The sequence below is a fragment of the Ambystoma mexicanum genome, chromosome 5q, assembly GCF_040938575.1.
Source record: "Ambystoma mexicanum isolate Mex_15411 chromosome 5q, UKY_AmexF1_1, whole genome shotgun sequence".
In the NCBI taxonomy this organism is placed as follows: domain Eukaryota; kingdom Metazoa; phylum Chordata; class Amphibia; order Caudata; family Ambystomatidae; genus Ambystoma; species Ambystoma mexicanum.
This window is the reverse complement of record NC_090933.1, coordinates 1,375,890,209-1,375,905,509: the sequence shown is the minus strand read 5'-3', so window position 1 is coordinate 1,375,905,509 and position 15,301 is coordinate 1,375,890,209. Positions and strand designations below refer to the sequence as shown.

The window sequence follows — 15,301 nt, the reverse complement described above, 5'->3', positions numbered from 1 at the left end:
TCTATTAAAGCTTCTAAGATTAATTTTCTACGGTAGGTTTTAAGGGTTGTGCATGATTTGTCTCCTGTTTTTATAAGATTTTGAAGGACTCTGTGGCGGAACATTTTTGCTAAAATACTTTTTTTTGGTATGCCTACTTGGCACTATATCAACATATATAGGAGCACTTTTAGCAGTAGTGGTAGCTGAATTATTGTTAATCGTTTTCTGTTTCGTTTTACATGTTGAAAGAGTAGGCAAAGTTTCTGTACTTGAAGCTTGTTTTGTTTTGCTAAATGACTGTATTAGCTGTTTTGTTTGAACTTTTTGCACAAATTCCACTAGAGATGGATGCTTATTTTGGACACTTCTATTTTCATTTGCTCTACTTCTGCGTTGCTTTCTACAGACTTGCTTTTTCGTAGGCATTCTGTGAGGTCTGTTGAAAAAAAATAAAAAAGGTATGCGTTTGATTGTTCTGCAATGTATGTGTGCTGTATGCATGAATGTCTGAGTATGATAGTAAAGATTTATGTGATGGTGTGTGATTGTGCATTGGGCAACTACAACTAGTTGGAATGCATATTCTTTTATGTGTGTGTTACTATACTGGGGTTCAGATGACAGTAGAAAGTAACCTAGTGGAGAGGAGAAGCACACATAGTAAATCTAATAGTATATAATTAAAACAGATCTTTGTTCTGCTATACTAAAATATTAGGGGCTGAGTTATGTCATTTGTGCCCTGAAAAATGGGGATTTGTGAACCATTCTACCCGCAAATCTCTGTTTAAGAAAGGGGGATTTGTGGATAGAATAGTGCACAATCTCTATTTTTAGGCACATAAATAGCATGAATTAACCTTGCAGTGTGTTTGAATAATAGTACAAATATTATCATAGTAGTCAACTTACTTTTCTTTCTGGAATGAGCAGGTTACTTCTTAGTTGTTCTTTGTATTTCAAATTCAGCTGCTTCTTTTCTGGAGAATGGTGTACACTGCAATTGTAAAAGAAGCAAATTAGTCATTTGGTTTGTATATAGCACTTTTTTAAATGTAGACATTGATTTTTTTAATTGTCATTGACCCTATGCGCCTTCCTCAAAACCATTAAAACTATCTTATTCACCTAAAATGCATTGCACCAGTTGAATACAAATCATATGTTCTTAATGCATAAACTGTATTGTAATGAGTAACTGTAGAAGCAAAATATCAGTTCTATGCCTTATGGAATTCATAATGTATCACTGAATGCCACTATTCCTGTAACTAAACTCTTGCAAGGAACAGTGCCTCGATGCTATAGCCTGATTGCACGCTATTACATATAAATAAATAATTAAATAAATAAATATCTTTTTATGTTTTTGAGCAAGTATTGTTCTTTGATATCTGAACATATTGTGTGCATGCAATTTTGTTTGAGTATGTTAACTGTTTATATTGTACTTTTAATATGTTAGTTCAACATGCTTTCAAAATGTATGTGTAAAAATAAATTAAATAGCAGAAAGGTTTGGAAGTGACAGTTGATTATAGGAGATTGATAAAATGACAGTAAGTTCATTTCATAGATTATACAAGCTAAAAGTCAATAAATCTGTTTATATGAATCTATAAGAATTGTACATGTACTATACAGAAAATATGCATACCTGTAGTTTGAGGTCATGCATATGGATATGCATGCAACTGCAAGTAGACATCTTGGAGACTTGTACAGTATTTCTTGTTGAAGGTGCATTCCAATGATATGACACTTGCACTCAGAGTGATTAACAGTACATTTGAAGTGCTGATCTATGATGATGCAGTTAGATGTAGAGGTCTTGGATATGATTGGTTTCTTAGCTGTATCCAATCAGAGAATGGCACAGAGAGTGAAGTGGAAATGGTAGAAGGGTTCTCCATGCTACGATATGTCCGCGGACATGGCGGTAGTCCGCGGACATCGCGTATTACATCCGGAGTGGGGAGGCATGCAAATGAGAATGAGCATGAGAATGAGCAGAGCAAGGGATTGGTCAATGAAGTTTAGTGGGTGTGTGTGCTAGGAGAGGGTTTCTCAGATACTCTTTTTGCTGAGAGAAGAACAGATAGCTATGGCTGTGTGTTTCAGAAAACAGATTGTTTGGATTTTGGGAGACTCGTGGATACATTGGTTGAAGGTGCATGCAGAAAGCTGTGGAGGAGCTATATAGATCTTGGATTCCCACATGTGGAAATGCACTGGCATGGAGTGCGTGGAATGAAGTGGTTGGACTTGCTACCTCTCTGTGCAACTTTGAAGATAGAGTAACATCCAGAAATAATTGTAATTCATTGTAGAGGGAACAGTTTAGGACATGTGTCTGGAATTTCTTTGCAATTTGCAATGAAAGACGGACTTCAGACGATCATGGACATGTTTCCAAACTCTCAAGTAAATTTTTCACGGATTGCGCAGAGACAAATGTGGCTTCGTTCTTCTTCATGTGGTCCACAAATGGAGAAAGAAAGGCATAATGTCAATAAGGCTGTTTGTGCCTTTCTAAGAGATTTTGGCATGTCCTCTTTTCACAATGGAAATATCATGTTTCGTAGTACATACATTTTTCGCAGGGATAGAGTCCATCTTACTCAAGCTGGCAACCAGATTTTTCAGGGAAATGTACAAAATGCTGTGCACCCTTTTTTGGAATTACAGCATCCATTTACTAGTAGGCGTTGAGCATTTAAATGTTTCCAACACAAAAAAACACCACCAAAAGGCTCTTTTCAGAGCCACCATTTCCTCCCAGACAAAACCACAATGGTTATGATAGGGCAGCACCCTAACATTTTAGATGTTCGTGGACTGTCCGCGGACTTCTAAAAAATCCACAGGACCCAGCTTCATTTATTCTCACTTCTATTTTTAAACAGTGAAAGGCGGCTCTGGAAAGCCTTTTTATTTTATTTTTGTTGTTTGATATTTTTTTTGGTTTTTTATACACGACACACTAGGAGAGGAGGGGAAAGGAGGGTAAGGGGGGACACCAACCACAGGGATTAGAAAGGGTGGGTGGAGAAAGGAAGATGTAGAGTGGACCTTACTCAGGTAGTGGGCAGGTCTTCTCGTGCTCCAAGACTGCAGTCTCAAAAGCACTTCAAAGTCTCTACTCCTGCAGAGTACTGCGTCGCAGTACATACACACAACTGTGACCCTCGCAAGGTAAGAGTCATCAGTACTGCGTTTGGCCTGTGAGGCAGTTTGAGGAATATGCTGTCCCACACAAGTGTTCCTTGTGGTGACAGGACCGTGATCCTCGCAAGGTACAACCTTACGAATGGCCCCAGTGTGAAATGACTTTAGTTGGCACTTCATGGTAGTTGTCCCAAAGCTGTATGAACCAGGCCTCCTGCGACTGAGTACCATTTTGAACTCCTTGAAGGTGACTCGGTTTGCACATGCCTTAGGAACATTACCATGAACGGTAAATAACCGCCATACCCAAGACTCACGCCGAGTGCTGGTAGTAGGGAGTTCCTCTACCTCATTCTCGTCATCCTCTTCATCCTCTTCTGCATCCTCACTCCTGTTCCCCTCTTCAGGCCCTTGGGGAGGTGGTGGTGGTGAAGGGGGTGGGGGTGGTGCTGAGGCAGATGTAGCACCAGGTGGCAGTAGTGGAGCCATGGATGCCATCAGCTTTCAGATGAAAATCTGCAAAGTTAGCAGCAAAATGCACTGTGTTCTGTAAGATAGCCAGAAACACAATGGGAATGAGCTCTAGGGCGTTGCCTTTTATAGGGGTGCTTGTGCGCGGTTCGCAGACAGCGCGGCTGTCCGCGGCCAGATCGAACACCAAAAAAGGTTCAAAAAGTCACAAAAAGTATGTAGAAACTCAGGATTACTATGTGAGACTTGTGCTATGGTGAGTTATTATTGAAAAAATATTGTGGATTACTTGAAAAGGTAGTTTTAAATTGTTCGTGGACACGAACAGTGTTCGCAGTCAGAACACACACTCAGCATAGGCGCCGTCACATGATGGTTTCGCGAACATGTCCGCAAAGGGAACGGGTGTCCGCAGGACACCAAATGCACGTGAAAGTTTTTGCACATGCGCGTTGGCGTTCTACAGACAGTGTTCGAGTCCTGAAACTAATTATAACTGCGACACAAGTTAAACGAACAGTTACGGACAGGCGGTTGTTCTTAGGACTGGTTCAACTTGCCCACGAACATTACGGACAGGTACAGTGTCCTCAGAACAACCCCATTTTGTTTATTTACGAACATCCTAGGACACCGCGTGTGTTCTTAGAACAGTTTCAGCTTGCCTCCGAACAGTATGGACAGGTATAGTGTCCTTAGGACACCCCCATTTTGTTTATTTATGAATATTTCAGGATACTTTGTGTGTTCTTAGAACAGTTTCAACTTGCCTAGGAACAGTACAGACAGACATAGTGTCCGCAGGACACCCCCATTTTGTTTATTTACGAACATCCTAGGACACCACGTGTGTTCTTAGAACAATTTCAACTTGTCTACTAACAATACGAACATATGTAGTGTCCTCAGGACACCCCCATTTTGCATGTCCGCAAAGTGAACGGGTGTCTGCAGGATTCATGTGAGCGTTCTTGCGCATGCGCGTTGGTGTTCTGGACAGTGTTCGGATCCTGAAACTAATTATAAGTGCGACACAAGTTAAACCAACAGTTACGGACAGGCGGTTGTTCTTAGAACAGTTTCAACTTGCCCACGAACAGTACGGACAAGTACAGTGTCCTCAGGACACCCCCATTTTGTTTATTTACGAACATCCTAGGACACCGAGTGTGTTCTTAGAACAGTTTCAACTTGTCTACGAACAGTACGGACAGACATAGCGTCCGTAGGACACCCCCATTTTGTTTATTTACGGACATCCTAGGACACCGGGTATGTTCCAAGAACAGTTTCAACTTGCTTAGGACCAGTACGAACATGTATAGTGTCCTCCGGACACCCCCATTTTGTTTATTTAAGAACATCCCAGGACACATGATATGTTCTTTGAACACTTTCATCTTGCCAGCGAACAATACGGACAGCGTCCTCAGGACACACCCATTTCGTTTATTTTTGAACATTTCAGGACACTGCAATAGCATTCGAGTCTCTAAAGACACTAAAACATTAGGGTTCTACCTTGACGCTACTTTATCATTAACCCGTCAAACGAATGCTGTCAGATCTGCGTCGGCACACACATGCAAACTCATTGCAGCCTGCAGACCTTTCCTTACTACATCCAACAGTGTCAAACTAGCGAGAACCCTCATCATGGCCAAAATCGACTACTGCAGTGCCCTCTACCTAGGCACTAGTCAAGAGAACCTAAATAAACTCCAAACCACCCAAAACAATGCCATCCGTGCCGCCTTAAACATCCCTCGCAACCACCATATCTCAGAAACTAGATCTATGTTAAAGTGGTTACCTGTCAAGCAAAGAATCTCACTCAAAGCACTCGCCATCACGCACAAATGCCTGGCCAACAAGGCCCCCATCTATCTCGGCAGCCGACTGTCGAGACACTCGGCCTCCCGTCCGCTAAGAACTGCCCAATCCCACTGTCTAGCCATCCCTAGATTTAAACTGCAAAAAGCAGGGGGGCTCAAGCTTCCCGGTCCTAGCGTCCAAGCTCTGGAATTCACTCCCTGCCACAATCAGAGCTGAAGAGTCTTTTCACACTTTCAAGGCCAACACTAGATCTTGGCTCTTCGACCAGCCTTAAGTCCTGCACAGCTTCTCTGTCATACTTACTCTGACCTGCTGAATGTTTTACTTGTACTGAATGTCCTGTACATATCATGTATTGTCACTCCTTTTGCAATTTCATGCATTGCAATTGCCTGTATGTATGCACTTCTGTAACCTCTTAAATTGCACCCTGATGCCTCCGGGCCTGCGGGTTTGCGCGTTATAAATAAAATAAATACAAAAAATACAAAGTGTTCGTAGAACAGTTTCAACTTCCTTCCGAACAATACGTACAAGCGTAGTGTCCTCAGAACACCCCGATTTCGTTTATTTACAAACATTCCAGAACACTTCACAATGAATCTGCTTGCGAACAGTACGGACAGACATAACATCCTCAGGACACCCCCATTTCGTTTATTAACGAACATCCCACAGGACACATGATGTGTTCTGGGAACAGTTTCAACCTGCCTACGAACAGTACGGACAGGCATAGCGTCCTCAGAACACTCCCATTTCATTTATTTAGAACATTTCAGGACATTCACGATGTCCACGGACAAAGCGAACACATCAGATTGTTCTACCACCCAAATAAATACAACATTTCACCCATCTCTTACACCCCCACCCTCCCTAAACAGTTTTACACACCAACACACTCTACCAAATACTATTTTTTAAACATATTTCACTGCGCTGTCCGCAGACGTTCGCGAATCCAAGATGGCGGGCGTTCCCGAAAATCTGACGCTCTTCACCGCCCAATCAGCGTGCACGTTGCTTGTCCACGGACACGACGCGCACCGCACAGCCAACCAGAACCCTGTCCGTGGAGCGAACAGGGAAGTCCATCTGCGGAGCGAACAGAGATATCACTAATTTTTTTGCCTTACGTCTTGGTCATTTTAAAAAAAACTACTGGACGGATTTACACCAAATTAACAAAAGCATGCTTTCCGGACCAAGCCGCCGCTCCTGCCGCACATTTGGTGTAAATCCGTCCAGCGGTTTGGGCTGTAGGCGTGAGCAAAGTTATTTCCCATTATGTCTATGGGAAAAAAAAAAGTTTTGGGACGCCCTCTATAACTTTGCCCCCCCTGGACCAAACCTCACCAAACTTTGCAAAGAAATTCAGAGTGGGCCATATACTTTTTTTGCAAACTTTGCAAAAAAAGTATATGGCCCACTCTGAATTTGTTTGCAAAGTTTGGTGAGGATTCGTGCAGGGGGGGAAAAGTTATAGGGGGAGTCCCAAAATTTCTTTTTTTCCCATAAACTGAATGGGAATAGAAATTTGCTCGCGCCTACAGCCCAAACCGCTGGACGGATTTTCACCAAATTTGGACCAGGAGCAGCGGCTTGGTCCCGAAACCGTGCTTTTGCAAATTTGGTGAAAATCCGTCCATTAGTTTTTTAAAAAATGACCAAAAAGTAGGGCAAAAAAAATTAGTGATATCTGTGTTCGGTCTGCGGACGGACTTCCCTGTTCGCTCCGCGGACAGAACGGTGATTAGGCCAGCAGCTTGCATGATGTCAGTGGACATCTGACATGCTCTCTCATTGGATGCGGTGAAAGCGTGCAGTGCGTCTGGCTTCAGAGACGCCCTCCATCTTTCTTTCCCGCATGAGAGGCTTTGTCAGGTCAGCAGGAGCGTGTCTGTCTCCTGTTCCTCCCACCCCCGCTCATGCCCCATGTCTGCCCCACCCCCGCTCATGCCCCGTGTGTCCTTTCTGTCCCCCCCACCCTGCCCCCCGCTCATGCCCCGTGTGTCCTTCCTGTCCCCCCACCCCCGATCATGCTCCATGTGTCCCCTGTTCCTCCAGCCCCCCGCTCACGCCATCGCACATGGTGGCCAGCGGAGGGCCGAAGAGCGGGATCTGCCACACGAACTCATGTCCGTGCGGCATGTCCGTGTTTTTGTTTGTCCCCCCACCCCCAGCTCATGCCCCGTGTGTGTCTCTCCCTCCCCCCACCCCCGCTCATGCCTCATGTGTCTCTCTCCCTCCCCCCCACCCCCGCTTATGCCCCGTGTGTCTCTCTCCCTCCCCCCACCCCCCGCTCATGCCCCGTGTGTCTCTCTCCTTCCCCCCACCCCACTATGCTCATGCCCCGTGTCTCTATCCCTCCCACCCACCCCCCACTCATGCCCTGTGTGTCTCTTCCCTCCCCCCACCCACCGCTCATGTCCTGTGTGTCTCTATCCCTCCCGCCGACCCCCCACTCATGCCCCGTGTGTCTCTATCCCTCCCACCCACCCCCCGCTCATACACCTATCCCTCCCACCCACCCCCCGCTCATGCCCCGTATGTCTCTATCCCTCCCACCCACCCCCTGCTCATGCCCCGTGTGTCTCTATCCCTCCCACCCACCCCCTGCTCATGCCCCGTGTGTCTCTATCCCGACCACCCTCCCACCCACCCCCCGCTCATGCCCCGTGTGTCTCTATCCCTCTCACCCAAGCCCCGCTCATGCTCCGTGTGTCTCTCCCCTCCCCCCGCGCCCTGCTCATGCCCCGTGTGTCTCTCCCCTCCCCCCACCCCTTGCTCATGCCCCTTGTGTCTCTATACCACACCCACCCACCCCCCGCTCATGCCCCGTGTGTCTCTATCCCTCCCACCCACCCCCCGCTCATGCCCCGTGTGTCTCTATCCCTCCCACCCACCCCCCGCTCATGCCCCGCGTGTCTCTCTCCTGTTGCCCCCCACCCCCCCGGTCATGCCCCATGTCTCTCTGCTGTTGCCCCCCACCCCCCGGTCATGCCCCATGTCTCTCTTCTGTTACCCCCCTCTCATGCCCTGTGTCTCCCTCGTGTTCCCCCCACCCCCCGCTTATGCCCCGTGTCTCCCTGCTGTTGCCCCCGCTCATGCCCCGTGTCTCTCTCATGTTACCCCCCACCCCCCGCTCATGCCCCGTGTCTCTATCCTATTGCCCCCCACCCCCGGTCATGCCCCGTGTCTCCCTCCTGTTGCCCCCCACCCCCTGCTCATGCCCCGTGTTTCTTCTGTTACCCCCCACCCCCCTCTCATGCCCCGTGTCTCCCTCGTTTTCCCCCCGCCCCCCGCTCATGCCCCGTGTCTGTCTCCTGTTACCCCCACCCCCCGCTCATGCCCCGTGTCTCTCTCCTGTTGCCCCCCACCCCCGGTCATGTCCCATGTCTCCCTGCTGTTGCCTTCCCACCCCCCTCTCATGCCCCGTGTCTCCCTGCTGTTGCCCCACTCAAGTATATGGCCCACTCTGAATTTGTTTGCAAAGTTTGGTGAGGATTCGTGCAGGGGGGGAAAAGTTATAGGGGGAGTCCCAAAATTTCTTTTTTTCCCATAAACTGAATGGGAATAGAAATTTGCTCGCGCCTACAGCCCAAACCGCTGGACGGATTTTCACCAAATTTGGACCAGGAGCAGCGGCTTGGTCCCGAAACCGTGCTTTTGCAAATTTGGTGAAAATCCGTCCATTAGTTTTTTAAAAAATGACCAAAAAGTAGGGCAAAAAAAATTAGTGATATCTGTGTTCGGTCTGCGGACGGACTTCCCTGTTCGCTCCGCGGACAGAACGGTGATTAGGCCAGCAGCTTGCATGATGTCAGTGGACATCTGACATGCTCTCTCATTGGATGCGGTGAAAGCGTGCAGTGCGTCTGGCTTCAGAGACGCCCTCCATCTTTCTTTCCCGCATGAGAGGCTTTGTCAGGTCAGCAGGAGCGTGTCTGTCTCCTGTTCCTCCCACCCCCGCTCATGCCCCATGTCTGCCCCACCCCCGCTCATGCCCCGTGTGTCCTTTCTGTCCCCCCCACCCTGCCCCCCGCTCATGCCCCGTGTGTCCTTCCTGTCCCCCCACCCCCGATCATGCTCCATGTGTCCCCTGTTCCTCCAGCCCCCCGCTCACGCCATCGCACATGGTGGCCAGCGGAGGGCCGAAGAGCGGGATCTGCCACACGAACTCATGTCCGTGCGGCATGTCCGTGTTTTTGTTTGTCCCCCCACCCCCAGCTCATGCCCCGTGTGTGTCTCTCCCTCCCCCCACCCCCGCTCATGCCTCATGTGTCTCTCTCCCTCCCCCCCACCCCCGCTTATGCCCCGTGTGTCTCTCTCCCTCCCCCCACCCCCCGCTCATGCCCCGTGTGTCTCTCTCCTTCCCCCCACCCCACTATGCTCATGCCCCGTGTGTCTCTATCCCTCCCACCCACCCCCCACTCATGCCCTGTGTATCTCTTCCCTCCCCCCACCCACCGCTCATGTCCTGTGTGTCTCTATCCCTCCCGCCGACCCCCCACTCATGCCCCGTGTGTCTCTATCCCTCCCACCCACCCCCCGCTCATACACCTATCCCTCCCACCCACCCCCCGCTCATGCCCCGTATGTCTCTATCCCTCCCACCCACCCCCTGCTCATGCCCCGTGTGTCTCTATCCCTCCCACCCACCCCCTGCTCATGCCCCGTGTGTCTCTATCCCGACCACCCTCCCACCCACCCCCCGCTCATGCCCCGTGTGTCTCTATCCCTCTCACCCAAGCCCCGCTCATGCTCCGTGTGTCTCTCCCCTCCCCCCGCGCCCTGCTCATGCCCCGTGTGTCTCTCCCCTCCCCCCACCCCTTGCTCATGCCCCTTGTGTCTCTATACCACACCCACCCACCCCCCGCTCATGCCCCGTGTGTCTCTATCCCTCCCACCCACCCCCCGCTCATGCCCCGTGTGTCTCTATCCCTCCCACCCACCCCCCGCTCATGCCCCGCGTGTCTCTCTCCTGTTGCCCCCCACCCCCCCGGTCATGCCCCATGTCTCTCTGCTGTTGCCCCCCACCCCCCGGTCATGCCCCATGTCTCTCTTCTGTTACCCCCCTCTCATGCCCTGTGTCTCCCTCGTGTTCCCCCCACCCCCCGCTTATGCCCCGTGTCTCCCTGCTGTTGCCCCCGCTCATGCCCCGTGTCTCTCTCATGTTACCCCCCACCCCCCGCTCATGCCCCGTGTCTCTATCCTATTGCCCCCCACCCCCGGTCATGCCCCGTGTCTCCCTCCTGTTGCCCCCCACCCCCTGCTCATGCCCCGTGTTTCTTCTGTTACCCCCCACCCCCCTCTCATGCCCCGTGTCTCCCTCGTTTTCCCCCCGCCCCCCGCTCATGCCCCGTGTCTGTCTCCTGTTACCCCCACCCCCCGCTCATGCCCCGTGTCTCTCTCCTGTTGCCCCCCACCCCCGGTCATGTCCCATGTCTCCCTGCTGTTGCCTTCCCACCCCCCTCTCATGCCCCGTGTCTCCCTGCTGTTGCCCCCCACCCCCCGCTCATGCCCCGTGTCTCCCTGCTGTTGCCCCCACCCCTCGCTCATGCCCCGTGTCTCCCCTGTTCCACCCCACCCCCCGCACATGCTGTGTCTCCCTCCTTTTCTCCCCCACCCCGCTCATGCCCCGTGTTTTCCCTGTTCCCCCACCCCATGCTCATGCCCGTGTCTCTCCTGTTCCCCCCCACACCCTGCTCATGCCCCGTATCTCCCTGCTGTTGCCCCCCACACCCCTCTCATGCCCCGTGTCTCTCTCCTGTTACCCCCCACACCCATCTCATGCCCTGTGTCTCTCTCCTGTTCCCCCCACCCCCGGTCATGCCCCGTGTCTCCCTGCTGTTGCCCCCATCCCCCGCTCATGCCCCGTGTCTCTCTCCTGCTACCCCCCACCCCCGCTCATGCCCCATGTCTCTCTCCTGTTACCCCCCACCCCCCCTCTTTTGCCCCATGTCTCTCTCCTGTTGCCCCCCACCCCCGGTCATACCCTGTGTCTCCCTGATGTTGCCCCCCACTCATGCCCTGTGTCTCTCTCCTGTTACCCCCCACCCCCGGTCATGCCCGTGTCTCCCTGCTGTTACCCCCACTCCCCGCTCATGCCCCGTGTCTCTCTCCTGTCCCCCCCCCCCCGCTCATGCCCTGTGTGTCTCTCCTGTTGCCCCCCATACCCTGCTCATGCCCCGTGTCTCCCTGCTGTTGCCCCTGCTCATGCCCCATGTCTCTCTCCTGTTACCCCCCACCCTCCTCTAATGCCCTGTGTCTCTCTCCTGTTACCCCCAACCCCCTCTCATGCCCCATATCTCCCTGCTGTTGCCCCCCACCCCCCGCTCATGCCCCGTGTCTCTCCCCTGTTACCCCCCACTCCCCGCTCATGCCCCGTGTCTCCCTGCTGTTGCCCCCCAACCCCCTCTCATGCCTCGTGTCTCTCTCCTGTTACCCCCCACCCCCCTCTCATGCCCCTTGTCTCTCTCCTGTTGCCATCCACCCCCCGCCCATGCCCCGTGTCTCCCTGCTGTTGCCCCCCACCCCCCGCTCATGCCCCGTGTCTCCCCTGTTCCACCCCACCCGCCGCTCATGCCGTGTCTCCCTCCTTTTCTCCCCCACCCCCCGCTCATGCCCCGTGTTTTCCCTGTTCCCCCACCCCACGCTCATACCCGTGTCTCCCCTGTTCCCCCCCACCCCCCGCTCATGCCCCATGTCACCCTGCTGTTGCCCCCCACCCCCCGGTCATGCCCCGTGTCTCTCCCTGCTATCCCCCACCCCCCGCTCATGCCCCGTGTCACCCTGCTGTTGCCCCCCACCCCCCGGTCATGCCCCGTGTCTCCCCCTGCTATCCCCCACCCCCCGCTCATGCCCTTTGTCTGTCTCCTGTTGCCCCCCACCCCCCGGTCATGCCCTGTGTCTCCCTGCTGTTGCCCCCCTCCCCCACTCATGCCCCGTATCTCTCTCCTGTTACCCCCACCCCCGGTCATGCCCCGTGTCTCCCTGCTGTTACCCCCCACCCCCCGCTCATGCCCGTGTCGCTCTCCTGTTCCCCCCACCCCCCGCTCATGCCCTGTGTGTCTCTCCTGTTGCCCCCCACCCCCCGCTCATGCTCTGTGTCTACCTGCTGTTGCCCCCGCTCATGCCCCATGTCTGTCTCCTGTTACCCCCCACCCCCTCTCATGCCCCGTGTCTCTCTCCTGTTACCCCCCACCCCCCTCTAATGCCCCTTGTCTCTCTCCTGTTACCCCCCTCTCATGCCCCGTGTCTCCCTGCTGTTGCCCCCCACCCCCCGCTCATGCCCCGTGTCTCTCCCCTGTTAACCCCCACCCCCCGCTCATGCCCCGTGTCTCCCTGCTGTTGCCCCCAACCCCCTCTCATGCCTCGTGTCTCTCTCCTGTTACCCCCCACCCTCCTCTCATGCCCCTTGTCTCTCTCCTGTTCCCCCCACCCACCGGTCATGGCCCGTGTCTCCCTGCTGTTGCCCACCGCTCATGCCCCTTGTCTCTCTCCTGTTACCCCCCACTCATGCCCTGTGTCTCCCTGCTGTTGCCCCCCAGCCCCCGCTCACGCCCCGTGTCTCTCTCCTGTTACCCCCACCCCCTCTCATGCCCCGTGTCTCTCTCCTGTTGCCCCCAACCCCCCGGTCACGCCCCGTGTCTCCCTGCTGTTGCCCCCCACCCCCCACTCATGCCCCGTGTCTCTCTCCTATTACCCCCCCACCCCCCGGTCATGCCCCGTGTCTCCCTGCTGTTACCCCCCACCCCCGGGTCATTCCCTGTGTCTCTCTCCTGTTCCCCCCACCCCCTGCTCATGCCCTGTGTCTCTCTCCTGTTGCCGCCCACCCCCCACTCATACCCCGTGTCTCCCTGCTGTTGCCCCCCGCTCATGCCCCGTTTCTCCCTGCTGTTGCCCCCCACACCCCTCTCATGCCCAGTGTCTCTCTCCTGTTGCCCCCCACCCGCCGGTCATGCCCCGTGTCTCCCTGCTGTTGCCCCCCACTCATGCCCTGTGTCTCTCTCCTGTTACTTCCCACCCCCCTCTTATGCCCCGTGTCTCTCTCCTGTTGCCCCCACTCCCGGTCATGCCCCGTGTCTCCCTGCTGTGCCCCCCACCCCCCGCTCATGCCCCGTGTCTCCCTGCTGTTGCCCCCCACCCCCTGCCCCACGTCTCTCTCTCCTGTTACCCCCCACCCCCCTCTCATGCCCCGTGTCTCTCTCCTGTTACCCCCACCCCCTCTCATGCCCCGTGTCTCTCTCCTGTCGCCCCCCACCCCCCGATCATGCCCCGTGTCTCCCTGCTGTTTCCCCCCACCCCCCGCTGTTAGGGAGAATTCTCTGTTTAGGCTGAATTTCCTAACCTAGTGAGACCCCCTGCAGCTTTGCTGGATTTCTGGAATTTGTTTTTGTCCATCCTGCCAAGAGTGAGACTCTTTTTCTCCCACTCTTGGACATGAATGTGGTAAATTCCGTTGAATGTCAATGTGTTCTATTGGCTATGGGGTCTTTTACTCCATAGGGTCTCATATGTTTTACTATGTGTGTTACCCCGCACCCTCCGTGCCGTAACACTGGGGCATCCTAGAGGATCCCCACCATAGACTCCATACCCTGGGACTGACTACGCATGTAAAGTCAATATTGGCTTTACTAGACCTAAATTTACTAACAGAACTAGTACAAACCATCCTATTGTGGATGTACTAGTAGGGGTAATTCGATTACCCCTGAGTCTGTTATTCGAGGGGGCACTGTCCCGTCCCCCCTCGTCGAGTTTTGGCTGGTGGCAGTGGAAACTACTTGTTATATTCGACCCCGAATATAATTCTATGGGATTCTTCCCATTGTTGGAGGCTAATACTTTTTCGTGTTAGTCTCTAACATACCGCCAGTTTATTTGTCTTAAATAAATCTACCGGTCGGTATTTTCTGCCAGAACTCGGTTTTTAAAATGGTGTCTGTGTTCGCCTCTGTAACTCCGAACCAAAGGTTGAGCCCTTTGTTCCACTTTTGGCGGGCTTCTACACAGAAGCCCTCCAAAGTGGTGCCATTCTGTCTGGGTACCACAAGGGATGTGGGAGGGGGTTTAGGCACCCTGGACTGAGTTGCCTTGCCAACTCAAGTCGCACTCTGGTGTGATTGGCCCAAGTGGTGAGCCACCCCGCTCACCACTTAGCGTGTTTTGATTGGCAGCTAGGCTGAATGAATGGGGGTTTGCTGCATAAAAGCAGGGCTTTTGGGACTGTATCTTCAGAAGTCGCCACAGGACCTAAGAATCCGACGAGGGTAAAGCTGAGCCGACCTGCAACGACGACACCTCCGGTGGAGCCCTGCTGAACCGTCTCACCACTTCCCAACAACAGAGGAGATCTCCCGGCTAGAGAGTCTTCTTCCCCTGACTGGTGGGAACAACCAGTCCCTTTGCTTTTTCTTCGCTTCCAGGGCGTAGTGGTCGAATTGCCCGTGCTGAGCACCCCGGCAACCGGATAGCCACTAGCCCGTACCGCGACCAAAAGGTGGTGCCTTGTGACGGAGCACTCCGCGGCTGGTCTCTTCTCTGGTGGTGCAACGAACTTCAACTTTCCTTCAACGACAAGATCATCTCATCTCTTGGCAAAGCCCCCACCTGCATCCACCGCCAGGAACAACTGCCCCCGCCAGAGCTGTCTCTCCACATACAAGGTACCGTGTCCGTCTGGCTTCCCTTGTGACGGTTAGCGTGAGGTGTCTTAATCCTTGCCTCTCCATCGGGTCGCCTCCAGACCTTCTTAACTTTTTGTTCTAAACTGGTCCAACCTTTCTGTGACAATTTGCTACAAAGACTCGAAGTGCATTTCCACTGTGATACT

At 52.9% G+C, this 15,301-nt stretch overlaps 1 protein-coding gene across 1 annotated transcript in view; it reads left to right on the top strand.

Annotated features, from left to right (window-relative positions):
- The window catches only part of LOC138498732 (GTPase IMAP family member 8-like), a 447,497-nt gene that overhangs the window by 325,796 nt on the left and 106,400 nt on the right, over positions 1-15,301 (top strand). The window lies entirely within an intron of this gene.